General features: G+C 50.0%; 1 long non-coding RNA gene across 3 annotated transcripts in view; it reads right to left on the bottom strand.

The window, feature by feature from the left end:
- Positions 1 to 229: 229 nt before the first annotated feature.
- LOC142487484 (uncharacterized) overlaps positions 230 to 16,444 on the bottom strand; it is a 17,316-nt gene continuing 1,101 nt past the window's right edge. The window contains exons 1-3 of one of the 3 annotated variants that reach the window (XR_012799238.1): positions 14,482 to 14,582; positions 4,704 to 4,880; positions 230 to 1,858 (exon numbers count right to left, since the gene is read on the bottom strand). This is a non-coding gene — a long non-coding RNA (uncharacterized LOC142487484). Of the gene's footprint in view, positions 1,859 to 4,703; positions 4,881 to 6,729; positions 7,072 to 14,481; positions 14,583 to 16,444 lie in introns of those variants that run through there. The other 2 variants (XR_012799239.1, XR_012799240.1) reach the window with 2 other exon arrangements.

The raw sequence follows: 16,444 nt of genomic DNA, 5'->3' as shown, positions 1-16,444 counted from the left end.
AGGAAGGAGAGGGGGTAGGAAGAAGAGAGATGGGGAAAGAGGGGAAAAGGTGAGAGAGGGGGGGAAGGAGAGAGAGATGGGGAGAGAGAGGTGAAGGGGTGAGAGAGGGGGGGTGAGAAAGGGGGGATTGGAGAGAGGGGAGGATGGAGAGAGAGGGGAGCGATGTTGAATCGTCTTCAATATATTATATCTTATCTAGATATAATAATTCTGCATCCGGTTTAGCACACAAAAATCACTTTATTGCTTGACGTTATTACTTACATATAGCAGATACAGTATATGGTAGTTCACATCAAATATGTCATGTCAAAGATGTTAACTTGTCATTTGTTTCTTCCTTCTTCTCTAGATGAAATCCCCTTTTTCTGCTTCTAATCGGATATTCTAGTCTTTTTATACAAAACCACATACGTAGCTTTTCTCATCTCTGAATAAGGCATCCCCATATGCCTATCTGAAGCTATGTGACATAATGTATGTAGTGTCTTTTTAAATAAGGAGCACAAACTACTATCAGAAGTCATTTTGTCATAGTCCTCAAATATCACAGATCGTTTCTTACAATTGTTTGTAGTAAATCTAAGTCACTTTTTGCAAGTTACCCTTGTCTAACATTGAAAAGCATTGACCGAATCCTTCTCAGATAGCCCAAGACAGTTGTCTGTCATATCATCTATCCCTAACTCTAATTTTGAGTTACTCCTCTTTCCTTCAAATAACCTCATTGTGATATTATCTACTGCACATCTATAATTGAAACAAGCCACATTCTTTACCATCAGAAATAATCAAGGTAGAACCTGTTTTTCTCCAATCATACATAAAATAAATGACAAGTACAAGTTATAACAGGCGGGAAGGAGGGAGTGGTTGGGGGAGGAGAAAGAGAGAGTGGGGAGGAGAGGGGGAGAGAGAAGGGGGATGAGAGAGAGGGGGGGGAGGGTGAGAGAGAGGGGGGGAGGGTGAGAGAGAGGGGGGGGAGAGTGAGAGAGAGGGGGGGAGGGGTGAGAGAGGGGGGATTGGAGAGGGGTGAGAAAGGGGGGGGATTGGAGAGAAGGGAGGAAGGAGCGGTGGCGGGAAGGAGAGAGAGGGGGAAGGAGAGAAAGGAGGGAGGAGAGAAGGGAGGAGAGAGAAGGGGGAAGGAGAGAGAGGTGGGGGATTGGGGATCTCACTGGGACCACCAGTCACAGTGGGGGAGCAGACTCAGAGATGAGGGAACTGGGAAGGGCAGCAAGTGCTAGATAGCCTTGAGGAGACTTGCAGGAGCAGAAACACATGTGTAGTAGAAGTAGATAATGGACAACAGGGTGTTGAAAGGAGCTATATTTAATAGAGATTGAGAATATAATTTTTAGGGAGTTTTTCACCTACCGCCTCTCATGGTCTGAGCCACATGGCAAATTGCTAATGCCTCTCCTCCCTCCTCTCTGCCGGACCGAAGCAGGGAGGAGCTAAAAAATGAATACTGGAGGCCGCTGATTGACCTTCCAGTAAAGCAGAGGGTATACCCTAAGGGTTAAAAAATAACAGAGTATTCCACTACAGCACTGGGCACAGGAAGATAAAGTGACTTGCTCAAGGTCACAAGGAGAGCCGACACTGGGGTTCAAACCAGGTTCACCCTTGAAGGACTCATTTTTTTCCCCATTCCTCGTTTAGCCCTTTCAGTGTCAGAGGGTCGTGTCGCATCCATGGGCACGGACTCTCCGGTACTTCCGCATCACGTGACCACTCTTTAGAGATCATGTGATCACTCTTGTGTTCCACCCAGTAGGCAGGATGTGTCGGGCAGGGGGTGGGGTGGGCGGGGGGCCTCCAGTGTGATACGCGATTGACACTCTATTGCGTACAGCCCCTAAAAAATAAGCAAAGGGCAATGATGTACACTGTAGGTCGTAATGGCCTCTGAGTTAGCACTTTTATTGACGCACACCGTATGTCATTAGGGCACTGGCGGGATTAATATTACCCTGCAACACACAATAAATTAAGTGAAAGCACTTTATTTACTGGAAATAACAGATAACCATAGATATACATAGACAATTAATACCATAAATCATTCAAAATACAACATTTAAATCTTGCTAGTCACAAACCAGTACCAAACCCCTAATATTTCAGTCAAGAGGAGGATTAATGTGCAAAAAGGTGTTACAAATGGTGCTCCTCACTATTTAAACTACTTAAAAAAATAGAAAAAACAGGAAAAAAGTGATGCATCCAAATTGGTCAAAGTTCCTCAATAACATATGTAAATGATACTGGATAGCAATGGAAAGTCCATGAATGATATGGCAATTATCAGGTGCGGGCTAGGAGTCTAGTGGGGTCCACATGACCACCACAGTTGAAACACCATAACAGCCCCCCCTAGTAACCAATATAAAATGAACAGAGGCACTGGTAAACATATACATATATGTAGGGGCCCTATTACCTTAGTGCTTGCAGGACTTCCAGATATCCAGGGCGTGCAGTTCATCCAGGTAGATAGCCAGCAGGAAGATAGGTGAAGATGTGTTGCACTGCCTCAATTTCCAACTCCCAATGAGACCGGAAAAAATACAAAGTGAGCACTCAGCTAAACAACAGGTCAGGTTTATTGCAGGGTGGTGCAGCAAGGGGACAGCAAAGCCACACGAACGCACCTACGCGTTTCGTGCACGAGGCACTTTATCAAGGTGACAAACAAGTGTAAAACTGCGTGATTTATACTCACCTGTACTGTGCCTCGCGCAGCCGGGTGTGACGTCATCGTCCCGCGTCGCAACGGGTCGCGGTGACGCGGCGTACACAGCCATTGGCTAGGCCAGTCAGGTGGTATGGTAATGCTATCTGACTGTCTTTTTTTCTCTTTTTTTTCCTAAAATAAACTTTATTAACAACACATAAATGTACAATAAGATAAAAAAACAGAATTAAAAACGCATTTCAATACTATAATAGCAGTAGATCAATACAGGCATAGACAATGGATATTTGTAGTATGTATGGGGCATAATATTACTATAATAAATTTACAGCTAAGTGCTATAAATGGCTCCCGCCTCCCCCAGAGGAGGAGATAGAGTTAAGATGCTAGATAGACGGGAATCCTACTGGATTTTTACTCTGAGGACTAGGGAACCCTTTGGCATGAACATTGATTGGGATATAAGTCATTTTCTCAACTAAATAAATTAATTTGCATCTTGGGTTTATTCATATAGATAGGTCCACTTTATTATTGTTCATTATTTTTATGCACTGATGTACTTTGTATTATTTTTTATGCACTGATGCACTCTTTTTTATTCTTTCAACAATAGTATTATGGACATAGATTAATTTATTAGTTAAATTTGTCATTAACCCTCAATACTGATAATTTTTTCTAATTTTTTCTTTATTTTCTTTTGCTTTGCTTTCCCAATCTCTGTTCATGCTGTTCTATTCAATATGTAAGTAGGTTAGATACCATCACATATTCCACGAATATAATTGAATATTCATGTACTATTAGGTCTAGGGTCAACTCATAAATAAGTGACTTATATAAGAAGAATCTTATGTTGTCCACTAAAGTGATTAGCTAGGACTACATTCTTATGTATATGCATCTGATTATAATAATTATTCTACATTTTTGCACTTGAATTGTGATCATGTTCAGTTCACGATCCACAAACTACCAAGTATCACCTACACAGGCATAGTTCATTATGAACTTAGTGGGGGCCATTTATAGCACTTAGCTGTAAATTTATTATAGTAATATTATGCCCCATACATACTACAAATATCCATTGTCTATGCCTGTGTTGATCTACTGCTATTATAGTATTGAAATGCGTTTTTAATTCTGTTTTTTTATCTTATTGTACATTTATGTGTTGTTAATAAAGTTTATTTTAGGAAAAAAAAGAGAAAAAAAGACAGTCAGATAGCATTACCATACCACCTGACTGGCCTAGCCAATGGCTGTGTACGCCGCGTCACCGCGACCCGGGACGATGACGTCACACCCGGCTGCGCGAGGCACAGTACAGGTGAGTATAAATCACGCAGTTTTACACTTGTTTGTCACCTTGATAAAGTGCCTCGTGCACGAAACGCGTAGGTGCGTTCGTGTGGCTTTGCTGTCCCCTTGCTGCACCACCCTGCAATAAACCTGACCTGTTGTTTAGCTGAGTGCTCACTTTGTATTTTTTCCGGTCTCATTGGGAGTTGGAAATTGAGGCAGTGCAACACATCTTCACCTATCTTCCTGCTACTTAAAAAAATAGGCAATGAGTCCTCAGAATGAGAACAAAATAAAATGTATCAAGTACATATATAAAAAATAGGACATAAAATGAAATACACAGTGCACTGTGATAATGGTGCACAACAACTTTTATATAAAGTAGATACTAATTGCTGCTCAAACCCTTCTAAGAATTGTTCCACTAATTCTTCCAAAGTTCTCTCGGGCAGCACAAAATGATAACCGAAAAAATAGAAGAAATGGGACAAAATATAGTGCAATATGTCCTTAATATTCTTATAATCTGGTGATATTAGTTGTACTGACAAATTTCCAAATAGTACAGGCATTTCAAAACGGTGGCAAATATCTATGATAGTAGTCTGGTAGTAGAGGGACGATGCGTATGTTCTTTAAAACATATATCAAATCAGCAATGCTCTTTGTGGGATCGGAGGTTTTTCACTCTCACCTCCTCTCCTTCTCGTGGATATTTACGTCTCACAGTGAAATTTACACACTTCTGGGTTGGATCCCCGTATATTTCGCCCACAAAGGAGGACGCGTCTCTCTCCGCTTCCTGGACGTGATCTGGTACACTCACTCTACGCATTTCACCGCTCTACGACTTCATCAAGATTATCCTGATCTGGACGACAAGAGAGGACAATTAATATTATAAACCAGATACAATTTTAAACACAAGAAATAGGTAAGTCCAGGTACTGATTTAAAGCCGTTTATCTCTGTAACCTCTCCCACAAGACCCTGAAAAGGGGGTTTCAGCGATGCCGTAGGGCCGGCCATAGGGCCCCACGCAGTCGGGGGCCCTGCGCTCCCTCCTCTCGTCTACGCTGGGATACAACTTTCACCCGACCGGAGGGGGGAGCGTGGGGCCCCCCTCCGGTCAGAAGGATCCCAGCGTCGGACACGAGGGAGAGCGGACCCCCGGACCGGCAGAGAGAGGTGTGTGTGCACACGCACTCTGTGAGACGGTTCTTACCTTTTCCGTAGTAGGCGCCTCATGTAGCGTCGCGTTGCCATGGTGACCAACGTCAATGACGTGTTGCCATGGAAATGTGACGTCACATTCCGCTTTGTCATCTCATTGCCATGGCAATGTGATGTCATGTTACATCCCAGCGTCATGACGCACGGACGCTGCTGGAGGAGGGCTGCCCCACAAAGCGTAAGGCCGGCCCTGCGTGAGCCACCATTAATCAAACTATTCCATTCCATACCTTCTGCAAAGACCCACACTTCTGTAATATTAAACATCTATATTATTATTTTTATTATTTTCCATTACATTATTATTTGACATATTTGCTTAACTTCCTTTTGTAAAACTTTGAGATACATACATAAACATAACTCAACATAATACACCATACAATCCAAAGACTATCATAATCACACGGTACGTGTAGAAATGTGGGAGGATGGGCGGGAGTTAACTTATCCTGCATCTCAGGAAAAGTGCATGAAAAGCATAAACCACCTGCTAAAATAGTACTCACACATTTTAGTCCTCCAAAGTCCTCCGGTCTGGTCATACCTGCCTAGCACATCATGACATCAATTAGATGTAGTCAACTCTTTCCATAAAATAGATGTCATTGTTGTTCCCAGAGTTAAGGTACCCACTGTTCTGCATGCACAACTCCTTCAGTCCCCACTCCAAAATACAGATTCCTGGGCAGTAAAATGAATATGTTACAAATAAATGTTCAATGATTTAAAGCTTCTGAGGTCCATTGACGTGCACTGCTTCAGTGGGGGAAAGGTAAATATAGAACCACTCTTTTCTTGGCCTGTGTTGGCCTTTTCTGGAGATGCAACAGTCCGGCTGTTTGTTTTTCCCCCTACCTTTTCTTCCAGGAGTAGTTGAATTCTTAGGGCCGTTCTATACTGTTTGCGGCCGTGCGCGCACACGTACACGTGCCGCATGCATTTTGTGTGTATAGAAGGGCAGAGGTTCCAAAATGGAGCCGTCGCCCACAGAATGGCCGCCGTGCATCCAGTGGTTGCAGGTGTTGGCTTTCCTCCTCCCCTCCCCCTCACCACGAGGTGGTGTAGATTTGCGCTTGCAGCAGCGGGGGGAAAGGAGGGGGGGGAAAGGGGGGGGGGAAGGAGGGGGGGGGAAAGGAGGGGGGGGGGAAAGGAGGGGGGGGGGGAAAGAAGGGGGGGGAAGGAGGGGGGGAAGGAGGGGGGGGGGAAGGGGGGGGAAGGAGGGGGGGAAAGGGGGTGGAGGTGGGGAAAGGGGGGGAAAGGGGGGGGAAAGGGGGGGGAGGGGGGCAAAGGGGGGGAGGGGGGGAAAGGGGGGAGGAGGAGGGGGGGGAAAGGGGGGGGGAGGAGGAGGGGGGGGGGAGGAGGGGGGGGGAGAAAGAGGGGGGGAGAAGGAGGGGGGAGGAGGGGGGGGGAGGAGGGCGAGCAATTTAAATCCGTTGCGGGCGAGCAACTTCCATTAATCTTGTTTTTTCTCTCCCTGCAGGTACCTGTGTGTGGCTCCCGAGCAGCAGCATGAAGCCCAGCAGCACGAAGCCCAGCAGCATCCAGCCCCCTGCACCCGACTGCCGGACATCCCGCCCGGCGGCCCCACGGAGGCAGTGGCCCAACCAGCAGCAGCAGCAGCAGCAGCCCTCTCACAGCCGGAGACTGAAGAAAGCAGCCCGGCAGGCTAGCTCCGCCCCCCAGCCACACTCCGGTTCCTGCTCACAGCTTAGCAGGGAAGGGAGGGCTACTCTACCCCCCTCATGGGCGATCGGATTCTCCCTCACTCTGCCACTCCGGACCCTGCTCCCCCTGCTGCTATGGCCCCCCTCTCCCTGCAGCTTTGGGCCAAGCTACCCCTGCTGCTTTGTCAACCCATTGCTGACTTGCCCCCCCCCCCTCCCGCTGCAACAGTGCTCCCGCCCCCCCATGCCATCCACCCCATCCCCCCCCCCTGCTGACCAGACCACCCCCCCATGGCTAGTCTGAGCCACCCCACACTGTCCTCCATCCCACCCACTGCCGCAGCAGTTACCCGTCGCGTTCCCGGTGCCTTACGCCCACGCGCCTTACACCCACACGTCTTCCCAAGCCCCCCCGTACGCACACGCACATTACATGCACTACGCCCCTGCGCCGTACGCACCTGCCCTCTACGCGCCATACCACCGGCGCCTCTAGCACCTGCGCCATGCGCTCATGCGCCTGATGCACCCGCCCCCCATACGCCATACGCGCCGGGCGCACCCGCACCAGTCTGGGATCCATCAACGGCAGCTCCACTGCCGTTGGCTGCGGGGTGCCCCCCAGTCACCCCCAGTGTCCCGGGCGCCCCCCCGGCAGATGCGCCGGTGCCAAGGGCGCTGGGAAGCGTCGCCGATCCGGGGAGCAGCAACAGGAGCCGTGCAGCAACCAAAAGACCCAGGACCGGTCACCCAGGTGCCCGAGGTGCATCAGGTGAGCATGATAATGCTGCATGGGAAAATAATGAGGATGATGCTGATGTCGATGTTAGTGATGGGGGGTCGGTTAGGACAGGGTCGGACTGCGAGTCCCAGGGGTCAGACAGCGACGATAGTGAGAACGCAAGAGCGAGCACTGAGTCAGACGCAAGCAGCGGCGCAGACAGCGACGAGACCCCAGGGGTAAAACGCATAAGGAAACAGGTAGAAGCGTTGAGCAAGGCGGCAAAGCGGAGTAGGATAGATAAGGCGAAACACACAGCGCGCAAAGACAAAGGGGCGGTTTCCACCCACAGCGGGGAGGATTCGTTCGCGGTCGGGACTAGCTCCCTGTACACGCACCTGCCCAGAAAAACTCAGAGAGACATAGGTAACAGGAAGTATGTGGACATGTTTAAGCTGTCGGTAAAGGGGCGAGCAGAGAGGAAGCGCGCGCGAGAGGCGGCCGAGAAAGGGCAGGTAGTGAGGAATAATGCGAACTGGATTCTGGGTTTCACTGTGTTCGGAGACTGTTTCCTTTCAAAGCATCCAAAACAATTGCATAATGTGAAGAAAAACCTGAATGAGACCATACATGACGAACACGGGGGGTCAGCGTGGCGGGATTATGACGAGCAGTTCAGGCAGAGGTGGCAGGGGGATACACGGTTGAGTCTGGGGAAGATGGACATGGAATTATGGATGAAGTTAATGGGAAACAGGAATCAGGGGGGTAACGCGCCCTTTCCCAAGGGGCCGGGCGGTCGGCCCGGTAGTCATTCAGCAAGCAGGGGCAACAAAGGGGAGTGTTGGGCGTTTAACGATAAATACTACAAACGGGGGGCGAGTTGCAAGTTTAAACATGTGTGTAGCCAGTGTGGGGGTAGCCACCCCGTTAAGAAATGCTTCAAAGCCCTGGGCAACCGCAACCAGGGGGGAGGAGGGAATGCACCCAACACAGACCCCAACACCGGTCAGCCTTAGCGGTCTGAGTTGTTGGTTAAGGGGGTACCCCGACCGGGAGAAAGCAAGGTTCCTAGAAGAGGGGTTTAGAAGGGGGTTTCACATACCTGTGGGGGGGGGGTTGTACAAGCTAGGGGAGTTAGCCAAAACTTGAAATCCGCTACAACACACAAACACATAGTTAAAGAAAAAATAGAGGAGATAAAATTGGGGCATATGGCGGGCCCATTCACATCACCCCCTATCGCCCAGTTAATTATTTCCCCCCTGTGTGTGGTGCCAAAAAAGGATCCGGGCAAATTCAGGCTAATACAACACCTGTCATACCCAAGGGGGGGTCTGTAGATGAGGCCATAGACCCGGAGCTATGCCGGGTACAATACCAATCATTTGACACCGCCATAGGGATAATTAAAACCTATGGGGAGGGAGCACTATTGGCAAAAATCGACATAGAATCAGCATTTCGGCTGTTACCTTTGGCCCCCGTCAGCTTCAGATTCACAGGGTGTAAATTTGAGGGTGCGTATTACATTGATAGATGTCTCCCCATGGGTTGCGCCATTTCATGCGCCTACTTTTAGGCGTTTAGTACTTTCTTGCATTGGTGCAGTCAGTCAAACGGGGACTAGCACAGTTGCGCACTATCTGGATGACTTCCTGCTGGTGGGTCCCCCGGGTTCACTGCAGTGCAACAGTTTTCTGGAGAGTACTAAGGGGATCATAAAGGAATTGGGGGTTCCCATAGCAGAGGAGAAACTGAGGGCCCAACAGAAATACTGTCATTCCTTGGTATAGAGATTGACACGCTGGCGAGGGAATCACGCTTATCCACAGACAAGGTAAGGAAGCTTAGAACTAGCCTAGGTCAGGGAGGCCAGGAAGGTGACCCTGAAACAAATGCAGTCACTGCTGGATCTGCTAAACGTCACTTGCAGAGTAATCCCCATGGGCAGGATATTTAACCGCAGGTTGGAAAGGGCCACTGCGGGGGTAAAAAAGCCCCAACACCATATCCGAATCACCAGGGAGCTTAGGGCAGACCTGGAGGTATGGGGGGTTTTTCTCAGGGAGTTTAATGGGAGAAGGCTGTGGGTTACGGACAGCAAGACCAGCGACGCCCTGCAATTATTCACCGACGCGTCAGGGGGGGCACGGGTTCGGGGCATACTTTAGAGGGGAGTGGTGTGCGGGTCCATGGCCAGCTGACTGGGCGGAGACGGGGCTAACTAAGAACATGGCTTTCCTGGAGCTGTTCCCCATTATAGTAGCGGTAGAGTTATGGGCCAAGGAGTTAGCAAACAAACACATAATATTCTGGTCAGACAATTTGGGGGTGGTGGAGGCAGTGAACGGCCTATCAGCAACGTCACCACCAGTGATAAGGTTGTTGCGCAGGCTGGTCCTGCAGTGCATGCAGGGGAACATAAACTTTAAGGCAAAGCACATCCCAGGGAAGCTTAATGTAATCGCAGATGCACTATACCGCTTTAACTGACCTGCATTTAGGCGGGCAGCCCCAGACGTGCAGGAAAGAGGTTTGACCTGCCCAAATTATCTGTACTAGTTAGGGCAGAGGGAGTGATGGCTTTGGTGCAGCAATCGCTAGCCCCCCGCACGTGGAAGACGTATAACAACGAATGGCGGCAATGGCGCAGTTTCAGGAAGGCCTCCAAGGGGAGTGGAAAGGTTAGCAGAACCCATCAGCTAATCAATTTTTTACTTACCCAGAAGCGGACGGACATGCCACGGGCCAAGGCGGGCGGTACGCTAGTGGGTATTGCATTTTTCCTGAAGTTGGGGGGGCAGACAGACATCACCAAGGACTTTCTCCCCAGGCGAATACTGATCCGATGGGGCAGAGGGGAGCGCAAGCGGGGGGATAAGAGGGAGCCGGTAACGGTGGAGAGGTTACAGAGCTTGAACAAGGCAGCAGAGTCAGTATGCGCAGGACCGTTCGAAATCAATTTATTTAAAGCGGCTTTCACTTTTGCCGTTTTTGGAGCCTTTAGAGTAGGGGAACTGGTAGCAGCGTCAGAAACTAGCAGGGACACTGGCCTATTGCTAGGAAATGTGATTATAGGGGAGGAGACAGTGGCATGCCGTATACACAGGTCAAAAACTGACCAAGCAGGGAAAGGGGCCTGGGTACATCTGAGACAGCACGAGAATAGGAAGGTGTACCCGGTGAGGGCGGCAAAGCGCTACGCCAGGCAGCGATCGCAAAGGGGCGAGGTTTTCCTGACATATAAAGATTCAACTCCCCTAACCAAGTTTCAGTTTAACACGATTTTTAAGCGTTGCCTGGAGGCAGGAGGCATAGATGCCACCAATTTTGGGACCCACTCGTTTCGGATTGGGGCTGCAACGGTAGCCTCCGAGCAGGGGCTGCCTATAGCGCAGATTAAGGAACTGGGGAGGTGGAAATCAAACGCCTACAAAGGGTACATTAGGTCCCAGCAGGGGAGTAATTAAATAATCGTGCAGTCCTAACATGTTTTCTGTCTTCACAGCGGGAGTGGCAGGCGCAGCGCGGGAAGTCTGGCTGATTGGTCATTCTTTCATGTACTGGGCCCGGGAGCGGGCGGCGAGCACGCTGGGTCTGCAGCTGGGAATCCCACAGGAGAGCATGAAAATACGATGGCTGGGTAAGAGAGGAAGGTGCTGGAGAGACTTGGTGCCAACCACCACAAGTGCGCTAGCAGTCTATGGCAGGAAGCCCCACGTGATAATGATCCACCTGGGCGGGAACGACATGGTGGCCACCAAGTCTTTAGACTTAATCCTCCAGATACACGCCGACTGCGCCAGATTTAAAGCCCTCTGGAGTGACGTGTCATTATTTGGTCAGAGATTATACCTCGGCTGGTATGGAGGGGGGCACGCAGTTGGGTGGGCATCGAGAAGGCAAGGCGAGAAGTTAACAGAGACATTCGTAAGTTCATCCTCTCTTGTGGGGGGCTGACTGTGAAGCATGGGGAATTCGAAGACAGGGGGCGCAGTTGGCACAGGAGGGACGGGGTGCACCTAACGGATGAGGGCCTGGATATTTTTATTAATAACATGCTCAGGCCTTTGCAAGCGATCAGCAGTCAGGGTTTAGGGTCACAGCTTGGTGTGGGGTGAGTCCCCAGTAAGTGGCCTTAATGGGTCCTCCGGGTGGCGGAACTGTCAGGCCAGTCATCGTAGGGACACCGTAAATACCCGAAATGGGGCTCCACCTGATGCGGATGGGCTGCCAGGTAACGGTCCCCCTGAAAAGATCATTGATAGTATTGTTAAACAATAAAGCTGTGACCATTTTTACTTCCCACAAAAAACTGCGTCATCTAAGTTTGTGGGGTAAGTAACCACGCAGTAGGCACTCTAGGCCCAGGCGGCCATGAAAAGGGGGACCTAGGGTGAACGGATGACCGGGCCGTGATAAGGGGCGAGAGTGTCTCTCACGGCGGAGAGTGTGTCTCCCGGTTGACGGTAGAATAGGGCGGGCGGAGGAGGGCTCCTCCCGCCGGAAGATACCAAGAATAGGGATGACAAAGGACTAAGTTTATGGCTGACAGTTATTTGATAGTAATGTTAAACAATAAAGCTGTGACCATTTTTACTTCCACAAAAAACTGTGTCGTCTAAGTTTGTGGGGTAGGCACTCCAAGCCGTTATTCCCTGAGACAGGGGTGAGCAAACTTTTTATGCCGAGCCCCCCTTTTCATCCATGAAATTTCTCGGGCCACCCTGCCTGCTATCAAAATCACATGAAAAATAAAAAAATGTAAATGTAAATACAATTTACTATACAATATACTATACAAATTACTATACAATATGTCTAAATACTTACATATTTCAACAGCTCGCGCTTGCAAAATTAACCTGAGTCCACGCTGCCGCTGAGAGTGGTGACATCACCAACTATCCAAGCATGAGCTGTGATAGAGAATCACCATGGATAGGGAGAAAGATGGCGGTGCACAGCGTGCCAGCAGGTGCCTCTTGCGTTCCGGAAGCAGGAAGTAAAACGGAAGCTGGATGGCGATTTCCAGTACAAAAATGTAATGAACAACAATGAACAGCAAATACATCATTTAAAAAGAAAAAATCATCTTGAGAAGGAACTCTGACGCGTTTCGTGCATCTACTATCACTATACACGTCGGGCTGAGAGCACGCCAGGACCAGAAGGACCGCATTTACAAGGGTCATGAGTAATATGTCTTTGACACTGTTATTTATTTTTATGGTCTAGCTCTAAGGGTTGCTGTTGGAGTTATTATTTAGATATGGGGTCAGGGTCCCTGGTTTATTTAGGTTCCCTTGACATCCCTTTTCTATGTGTTACCCACACCCATAACAATGAGCACAATTGACCTTATTACAGTTTTACTCAATACATTTACCTGGATCCTCCAACAACAGTGCAATTGAAATGATGATCATTCTATACAGCTATTAAATATTTCGAAGGAGAAGCAAATTACAGGAGGCCCCCGGGTAAACGGCGGGTTCCGTTCCAGGGGCCCGCCGTATAGTGAAAATCGGCGGAAAGCGGATCCGGCGATTTTCAGTGATTTTGCATGCGCAAATCGGCATTTTTGCCGTTCTGCGCATGCGCGATCTATGGTCTGCGCGCGCAAACTACGGTCTGCGCATGCGTACCGGGCACACCCGCCCGTTCTGCGCATGCGCGACTGAGGATCCAAGATGGCGGTCCGTTTTCAATGTGTTTTCACTTTTTTTTAATTATTTCTGTACATTCATAGTATGATTGATTTCACTTGCAGAGGATCGCAGCGAAGCAGGTTGCCAGCGGAGGAGAGCAGGAACACAGCGCTATTGTAGGGCAGACACCGTAAGGAGGGGCTTTTGATATCCCAGCGCTGGGGCGTGCTCCTCCCTCGTACCTCCGAAGACCCTGTGCGTGCACACACCATCACGTGGCCGCCACCTGCACTATCCTGTACGGCTGCCCACGCACAGATTTTTGCCCTCCAGTGCACAGCGTCTGCCGGCCCGGCACACCAGGTTTCGCCTCTTGCCCCTCCCCCCCACCGGGCGCACCCACCAGTTTGCGCACCGCTGCATTCAATCACAACACCCACACATACTCAATTACAACTCACACAGACACAGCACACATACTCAATCACAACTCACACAGACACAGCACACATACTCAATACCAATTCACACAGACACAGCACACATACACAATCACAGCACGCACACTTAGACACTGCAACACTGTACGCACACTCAGAGACACTGCAGACACTCGCAGACACTGCAGACACTCGCACACACTGCAGACACTCGCACACACTGCAGACACTCGCACACACTGCAGACACTCGCACGCACACACTGCAGACACTCGCACACACTCGCACACACACACTGCAGACACTCACACACACTGCAGACACTCACACACTGCAGACACTCACACTGCAGACACACACACTGCAGACACACACACACACACTGCAGACACTCACACACACACTGCAGACACTCACAGACACACACACTGCAGACACACTGCAGACACACACACTGCAGACTCACACAAACTGCAGACACACACACACTGCAGACGCACACACACTACACACACACTGCAGACACACACACACTGCAGACACTCACACACACTGCAGACACACACTGCAGACACACTGCAGACACACACACACTGCAGACCCTCACACACACTGCAGACACACTCACTGCACCCACACACACACTGCAGACAGTCTCACACACTGCAGACACACAGACACACAGACACACAGACACACACACACACACACACACACACACACACACACACACACACACACACACACACACTTTTACCTGGGCTGGGGGAAGGGGGGGTAGTACTCCTGGGGGAAACAGACAGGAGGAGGAGGGGCAGGGAAGGCCCCGCAGAGATGCAGAGATGCAGAGAAGCAAAGCCCCACCCCCACAGCAGAGAGCAGACACAGCAAGGCCCCGCCCCCACAGCAGAGACACAGCAAGGCCCCGCCCCCACAGCAGCGAGCAGAGACACAGCAAGGCCCCGCCCCCACAGCAAGTCCCCGCCCCCACAGCAAGGCCCCAGCCCCACAGCAGCGAGCAGAGACACAGCAAGGCCCCGCCTCCCACAGCAAGGCCCCGCCCCCACCGCAGAGAGCAGACACAGCAAGGCCCCGCCCCCACAGCAAGGCCCCGCTCCCACAGCAGAGACACAGCAAGGCCCTGCCCCCACAGCAGAGACACAGCAAGGCCCCGCCCCCACAGCAGAGACACAGCAAGGCCCCGCCCCCACAGCAGAGAGCAGACACAGCAAGGCCCCGCCCCCCACAGCAAGGCCCCGCCCCCATAGCAGAGAGCAGAGCCACAGCAAGGCCCCGCCCCCACAGCAAGGCCCGTCCCCACAGCAGAGAGCAGAGAAGCAGCAAGGCCCCGCCCCCAGAGCAAGGCCCCGCCCTCACAGTAGAGAGCAGAGAAGCAGCAAGGCCCCGCCCCCAGAGCAAGGCCCCGCCCCCACAGCAGAGCGCAGAGAAGTAGCAAGGCCCCGCCCCCAGAGCAAGGCCCCGCCCCCACAGCAGAGAGCAGAGAAGCAGCACGGAGCTTGTTCAACCGCCCCCGCTAAATAATCCTGCGCCCCCCAGTTTGCGCAACGCTGCGACAATGTCTGGCTCCAGAAGACTCCTTCTCCTGCATGCACCCAGATAAAAAAACAAAGCTAGGTATTAGGGTCATCATGAAGGTCAATGGAACAGGGCGATCACTGGAGGTATCACTAGGTGATTGGCATGGGGATATATCTGGCAGATAACATGAATGGGTGTTTAACATTATGTACAGTGCAGTTAAAATGAGTTAAAAGTAAGGAAGAATAGTTGAAAATGTCACGTACAGTAAGTAGCTCTACTGTCTATAAGAGGTATATTAATAATTGTTTTTCTTTTATAAGGCTGCGCTTATAGTGCCTTGCGACGGCGACGTGACGTCTCCAAAACAAAACAATTGACTCCGCGACCCAAAATTTTGGAGCCGGGTCTATTTGATTTTTTAGAGACAGTCGCCAAACCAATCAGACCGCGGCCCGCCCCCTTAGTGACATCGCTGGCCCTGTCGCCAGCGACGTCGCTAAAAATCAAATTATAACTTTCGCTGGTGGCGACGGTGACATCATCGGTCGCGTCGCCAGCACTATAAGCCGGCCTAACACTGACAGTGTAAGCAGCACTGTGCATACAATTTATCCAGGCACAAGTCCCTGCCCCCTAGCTCTCACCATCAAGTTTTGGGTACCTAAGGCACAGGGAGATAAAGTGACTTGCCCAAGGCCACACAGAGCTGACACAGGGATATTTGAGCTTCAAGCTCAGTGTAATGATTTTCAGAGGGAATCACCTTTACTCACTGAGCTGCTCTTTCATTCCAAGTATGAGTTTTGGGGGAGGGGTAGGCAGCCCTATTAAATCTAATACATTTCTTTAAAAAAAAATATAACTTTATCATTATCATATACCTTATTGCAAAATATCCAGAGGATTTGTATTTTGAATAAAAATACAATTACTGCCATTGAACCTAAGATTTTCAAACTTTAGGAGTTTTCAGAACCCTCTAAAAATATAAATATTGGGACTTCATAAACCGCAGAAATAAAATGATTGGATCTAGAAGACTACGTTTTTACTATTAGGAAACCTGACCGTCTGGAACCTCAGGGTTCCGCAAACAACATATTGAAAACCACTACTGTGAGAACTTGTGTGGGGGAGGGGGAGCGAGGGTGTGTGTCTGTATGGGGGAGGGGGAGAGA

Source organism: Ascaphus truei, chromosome 2, assembly GCF_040206685.1.
Source record: "Ascaphus truei isolate aAscTru1 chromosome 2, aAscTru1.hap1, whole genome shotgun sequence".
In the NCBI taxonomy this organism is placed as follows: Eukaryota; Metazoa; Chordata; class Amphibia; order Anura; family Ascaphidae; genus Ascaphus; species Ascaphus truei.
The sequence above is the reverse complement of the archived record's forward strand: the minus strand, read 5'-3'. Positions and strand labels throughout refer to the sequence as shown.